We start from the raw sequence: 7,067 nt of genomic DNA, 5'->3' as shown, positions 1-7,067 counted from the left end.
CTGGTCCCACCACTTCCTCCCCGCGTTCCATGCTTGCAGTACAACTCAACTCATAATGACCCAGTTAAAAAAACACAGGTTATTTGTTTACGGAGTACATTACACTCTCAAAGACACAGTCAAAAACATCTTAAAGGGGATGTGGGGGCCTCTCCTAGGTTAAGTAAAAGTAATTTCTGATGCGCAGATCACTTGGATGGCCTGAGCCTTGCTGCAGATGTGGGGTTTGCCCTGTGCATGTCCATGCACAGGGCTGGAGGGAACGGCAGCACCTCCTGCACCCCAACTATGTCCCGGTACAGGGGGACCCACTGAGGATGGAGGACAGTGGTGAGGAGGGCGACCAAGTCCTCTGCAGAGGTGTATGGTTCATTTTCAGTTCTGAAGCAGGTGGTAAGTAAAAGGTAAAACAGAAGGGGAAGGAGTTAAAACAAATCCAACAATGGAAAAATTAACTCACTTTTTCTGACGATCTCAGACCTGGTGTTGGATCCCAGTTGTATTGACCTGTGACATCTATAGCCATTAAAATTTAGATTTTAGAATCCTTTCTATTTTCTTCATAGAGAATAAATAAGGTTGCTTCCCCCCACCCTGGGAAATTCATACTCATTTCTATAAAGAATAGTAGACAGTTTTTTCAAAATATTTCCAAAATGTTTTTCATGGTTTTGCCAACTTGATTCAAATTTAAAACACTGATTTGGTTTTACAATTAATGGAATCATAAAGTCTAAAAGTTACTGGTTTACTGTTTTTTTAAAATTATTTATTTCTTGTATAAATACAGAAGAAAAAGGAAAAGAGAAAAAGGAGGGAATGAGAGGAAAAATCAACCAGAAATACAGACCTGATAAGTCTCTAAAAAGACTGTATTCATTTACAATCTTTTTTTCCCCAAAAAAAAGTGAAGCCTTTTACCACTGTAAGAATTTTTCATGGAAATTGCTGTATTGTCCACATGACTATATTAAACTTAAAAAAAATAGTACTTCAAGAATACATTTTAACCATCACTCATAATATATAGTCTTTTCTCCTTTTCAATGCTTTCTCTCATATGTCAAGTCTCTACCAGAAGTTCAAGGCCCTTCTCATTGAAAGAGAAAGCGGGGAACGAGACAGAAGCGAGAGCAACTGCCGGAGGGGGGATGCAAAAAGGAGGAGACAGGAACAGCCCTGACACAGCAGAATTGGTAACAGTTCAGTGTCCTGTTGAAAATCTCCAGTGGGAGCCACAGAAATCCATCAGTGTCCTGAATGACTGGTCACTTGAGGTTTCTACAGCACCACATGAAACATCAATTACACGGGGAGCCAGCTGGCAGGACGGCCAATATTGCAGAGCTGCAGAGCCCGGCACCGCAAACGTGCATGAAGCAAACACAGCACCAATGCGCTTCACGTATCCTTGGCTTGCAAGGTGCTGGCTGCACATACGGATTGCCATGGGGGAAGTGGGGGCAAAAGGGTAAGAGATGTCCATCTGGCTATTGTCAATTAGCTTTTAAATTTTAATAAGGGCCTGAGTGATATTTTGTTTCTGTTTTAGACTGAAGCCTCTCTCTCTGAGGCTAGCTGCTTCTTCCCCTAGAAAGCCAAATACCAGCCAAACCTTTCTAAAATATTACCACTCTTCTTAGGAGATTTTTTTTCTGAAGGAGGAAGAACTAGATCTAAAAAGGATGTAGGGGAAGCGCGATTGCTTTCCTGAAACCTGAGTGTTAACATCCGTGTGAGAACATGTGGGAGCAAAGAACAAGGATTAAACGTCTATCTTTATGGAGTGTTTTTTCATCCAGAGGATCCCAGTGTCCTCTACACCACCAGTAACACTAATCTCACTGGAGAGCTATGAGCACACAGTGAGTAAAGGATACCCAAGACACCAAGGAAACAAGGTCTAAGGGGCACAGCAATGTCAAGAACTTCACCAGTGAAGCTCACAAAAAAATACACAAGAAATTAGGAAATAAAAACTCCCATTCTGCTGCTACCCTGAACAACGTAATGATAGCCAACAGAAATTAAGAATAAGGCATAGACACATCACCCACTTCTGAAATGCAGGCATCGATTGAGCGGTGCCCAGAAGGCAGTCAGACAGCATTGCTATGTGACAGACCTCAGGAAATTAAGGGTGCCCTATCTATGTGAACCTAAGGGCAATATTTTGAACAGGAAGTTGGTTAGAAACGGGAGCAGCAAAATAAATACAATGGCAATGAGAAGGAAAACAAAACAACAGTGTGCTTTTCAACTACCTAAAAAAAATTGGCATTTAGAGCAAAACTGGGAAGTATTGTCTTTCTTATGTATACAGCTTATCAGCGATTGCTTCCACACTATATGCTTACATAGGTACAATAAAAGCCCAACAAAATGTGGTAAACAGTCAAGCATAGGCTCATTGGAGCCATTCTTACACTGCACTCGAATAGAGCGTATCTCTGTGGGTGAGTGCAGACCATCTTGTGCTTGCTCCACCTGCACTCCAAACAGTTTCAAGCCCTGTTGCTGCATTAGCATGGCGTCATTCCTGAACTGTTAAGCTCAGATCCCTCAAAAGGCCTATTAGCGCAGGTGCAGTAGCATGGTACAGACTGTATGGCACCTAGACCGCAGCTGGTCTGCATCAAAACCAACTCAGCCCACCAGCTGACATGGCTGTACCCATCCAGCCAGACACACCCGTAGATTCAAATAAAGGTGGCATCTTTTCAGGCCGCCCGTTAAGGACACAGAGCTTTCCAAAGCAGTTTCTGTCCACGGCTCTGACAGAATGGCATATGGTCTGAGTCTCACAGAAGTGCAGCCCCCAACCTTCTGCAGACTCCAGCTATGGTCTCTCTCTATGTGCCCAGACATGTTCCTTTAATGTCAGTGGCAAATCTCCCTTTTGCCTCAGCTTGTTATGGATTTGGTCAAGCCTGGTCTTGTTTCTTTTGAAGTCAGCAGGAAAAATCTAGTGGGGGAGAGGGTAAAATCTATTTCCCAGTCTCTAGCTTCTTTTAAATGCCAGATTATCCTCATGCAATGCAACCTGAAGTCCTCCACTCTGACTGGTCCCATTCCTTCAGCCACTTGGTTTTATTCTCTGGAGTTTGTATCTTGGAGTCCCAGCAGCAGCAGCAGCAAAAACAGCTGCCAACATCCTGGGAATATCTGCTTTGGAATCTCAACTACTGTGTGAAGCTGCTGCTCTCCAGTTTGAGATTTGTGTTTGCAAAGAAAATCTGTCCAACAACAACATTGAGAGAGGAAAAAAAGGAGGAAAAAGGGCTTTATATAACAGAGTTAACAGAGCTGTTGCAATAGTAATGTGAAGTTAACAGGCAACTTTTCCTCCTCTTTCTCTGCCCCCACCCCAACCTCCTCCTCTAACAGCAGTTTCATTTGTTTTTGTTTCCAAGCTTCTTTTACTGGCCACTCACACAGCCCCGCTCCCTTTGTCTAATTTGGATCTTAAACTTCCATGCAACTGACTCTTGCTATAACTGTAAATCTTTTTATGGCCCTTCTGTCTCTGAACTGTAAAGCAATGCCACTGTAAGATGCCTAAATGGGTTGTAAATCCCCTTAGTGCACTGAATGAGGAAAAAAGTTTTTAAGGGAAAGAAGGAAAAAAAAGGCAAACTAAGGTGGCTGGAGGGACACAGGGGAAAAAAACACAAGAATGTATTGGCTAAATGGGACCAAAATAAGAGAAGTCAAAGGGAAAATATGAACAGGGGTGGTGTGGGGAGGGGAGGATGAAATAATGCATCTTGGTGGTAAAACCAAACTGCTTCTGAAGGGCTGCTCAGTTTATTGACGCTCAATGATTTACAGGAGGATGTTAGTTGCCTTCCACTACTGTTCTCCTGTTGGCATCAGTAGGACATGGTAACACTGGGAGAGTCTACGAGACTGCTAGCAGCTAATAGACTCTCTTTTTCCACTGGGTGGTCCACGGACTGGTATCTGGGTCTAATTCTAGCTCTTTTGCATTGCCTGACTCACAGGTTTAACGGTGGCTCTGTGCCTCAGTTTATTCATCTGTAAATGGGAGATAAAGATATTCCCCTTATTTGTGAGATGTTTTGAGAGCTGCTTAAATGCCACCAGGGAAGGGGCAGAACTGATTCCTGTAGCAGTCAATAGCAACAGTTTAATTTGTTTCTGTAGAAGTGGAGCTAGCCCAAAACGGACAACTTTTGTCTATGGAATTTATTGCATTTATCACCATGGTATCTGAGCTCTAAGAGTATTATCCAAATTCCACTGAATTCACTGAGTGTCTTTCCACTACTTTCAATAAGTTTTGGATTTGACCCCAAAGTCACAAAAAACTGAGGAATATGTCAAAAGAATGTAAGTGGGTGTGAGTTGAAATTGAGGAGTTTGGAGACTGGAGTATGCAGAACAGTAGCTATTTAAAGATCGAGTTTGCTACTGAGTGTTCCCTTTTAATAGGGTTATATAAATACATTCCCAATTCAATATATGTGGAAAAACAGGCAGTGAGGTGAGACTCTATTGCTTTATTTCTTATGGGAAATATTGTGCATAGCTAAACCACCTCTTCCCCTTTCCTCACCCACCACCCACAGTCCCTGGAAGCCTTCAGCAGCTGTGTACAGTGTGAAGAGGCACATCCGGGAGCACCGTGAGAGTTAAAAAGTTCACAGCCCTGCCTTTATAATAAAGCCCCTGTTTTCATTGGGTTCTCGCTTTGCCTTAAAGACTTGATCTGAGTTTTGGCACTCAACATGTCAGAATGGGAGGGGAGACTGGTTAAGCCTTATTATTATTATTATTATTATTATTATTATTATTATTATTATTATTATTATTATTATTATTATTATTATTATTATTTTATTGCTCTGCTCCCTTGCAGGGAAAAGAGGAGGAAAAAAAAAAAAAAGAAATGTTCTTGCTTGGCTCTCTGCAAAGACCAAATGAGTTTCAGTACAGCTCCCTCAGGCCAGGTGTATCCCCTGCAGAAAATCAATGCCAGAGCAGGGACCAATTGGCATCTCAATTACCATTCTCAGGAAAAAAAGTCAGTGGCCAAAGAGGACTGAGAAGTGAACCCCTCTCTTTTTTCACCAGTACCATACATGTGGAACACTGACCGATAGTTCAGGTCAGGAGATGCTGATACTCATAACTTAAAAGAATCCTATTAAAATGATGAAAATATTTGACTATGAAAAGTGGGTCTCCACCTGGATAGTAATTATGTTTCAAAGGAAATCCATCTGTTATTTTATTCCTTATTCTCTCCCTGCACTTTGTGTACAAGAAAAATACAAGGGCTGGAATATTTCATATCAGGAGGCCTGCAAAAAGCTGTTTACACTCTGTCAGGTCAATAAGCTACACAGATTTTTGTAATATTATGTCAATTATGGGTAACAATTGGAATACACCTTTTTTTCAAAACCTTCCTAAAAACACTGGCATGGATGCTTGGAGTGGGCAAACTCCTGTGAACTCCACAAAGCTCATATACCCAAAAAGCAGCTAAGTCTTCAGTATCTGGAAAGTTTTGTAACTACAGCTGAAGTCAAGTGAAGCTTATTTTTGCCATCAACCGAGCTAGAGCAATCCGCCTGCACTGAGGATTGAACCCTGTGTGCATGTACGTGCTGAAGAGGAGGACACAAATGTCACAGGCTGCAGGATAGTGCAGTGACGGGGGCATCCTCTGGCCAAGTGAGAACCAGCTCCAAGATGAAGACTACGTCTATGTATTAATAACACAAGGCTTGAGCTGGATCAGACCAGTCTGTGTGCAAACAACCACGCAAATATATTATAAAGAGCATGTTTTAAAAGGAAAACTATATAAAGTCCGTCAGAATTGGGTACCAGTCTTTAAAGACGTTGGGAACCCAACAACAGTCTTACAATAAAATCACATACAGCCAGAGTGACTTGATTACAAGGCAACCTCTCCTTCATTGCCAATTCTAGTGATGTTATTAATTCTAGTGAATATATCACAAGCCTCAAGAAGACTGATGCTTTCATTACAGCCTTGGCCTCAGCCATTAGGTGATTGTTACGAATCTCAACTTTCATTTTTTTAAAGTTTCAGCTGTCACTATTCAAAGAAATGGTATTAAAAATAAACTATGAAAACGTAAAAGTTTGAAAGAGGAAAAAAAGTAAGGTAAACCTTGTAGAAATGCAGAAAACAAATTTTAGAAATATTATTTTGGTTATTATTTCTTACCTATCTTGAACTTTTAGTGATGACGTTTGATGGCTAGAGTAGACGTTACTGGCTAGCTGACAGCAGCAAAGTTACCTTGAATGAAACCCGTGTGACAGAATTTGCCTGTAATCTGTATTTGCTTTAAATGTGTGCAACCTCTAGTACAGAACTGGGAAACCGTCACAGATTTAATTTACTTTTCACTTCTGATGCTCTTTGCATATTGTGGGGGATATGAATTTGGCAAGGAGTTTGCATTTATTAGCACATATAAATTTATCAGGAATGTTTGGTCTTGCTGTTAAAGCCCAGATCTAGAACACAGGAATGTGTCAGAAGCTGAGTGTCATTTTTAAAAGCAAGCTTAGAAACCATGTGTTTCTGTTGAAATACTTCACAAGTAAACCAATTGCACCCAAAAAGTTGAGAAAGCAGAAACAAGACTTATCCTGAAATATTCTTTTTAAAAACATATTTCATTAGTTCTAAGATTTGGAAAACCTGACTCATGATTTCTAAATACTTGGAATTGGAAATACTGCTGTTAACTGCTCATCACTGTTTGACGCAGCATCACCCAGATCCAAGGACAGATTTCTGTCTCCCTAACTAAATTTAAGAGGATAGATTTATCGAAATAACTTGCAGAGTCATACTTTAGCTGCTTAGATTCAATAGTAGATGTTGGCACTTGGTCTTCTACCCACTCCTGTGTAAACATCACTGCAGGCATTGTAAGGCTGAGCATCCCAGGGCTGTGGTGTATTTTGGAAGCTTCAGGTATGAGATTTGCTATGAACCATCCCATGTGACCCTGGCTGACACAGATAAGCCCAGGCCCCTTAGGAGAATTACATGC

The sequence above is a fragment of the Pelecanus crispus genome, chromosome 14 (assembly GCF_030463565.1).
Source record: "Pelecanus crispus isolate bPelCri1 chromosome 14, bPelCri1.pri, whole genome shotgun sequence".
NCBI classification, from domain to species: domain Eukaryota; kingdom Metazoa; phylum Chordata; class Aves; order Pelecaniformes; family Pelecanidae; genus Pelecanus; species Pelecanus crispus.
Note: the sequence above shows the minus strand (reverse complement) of the source record.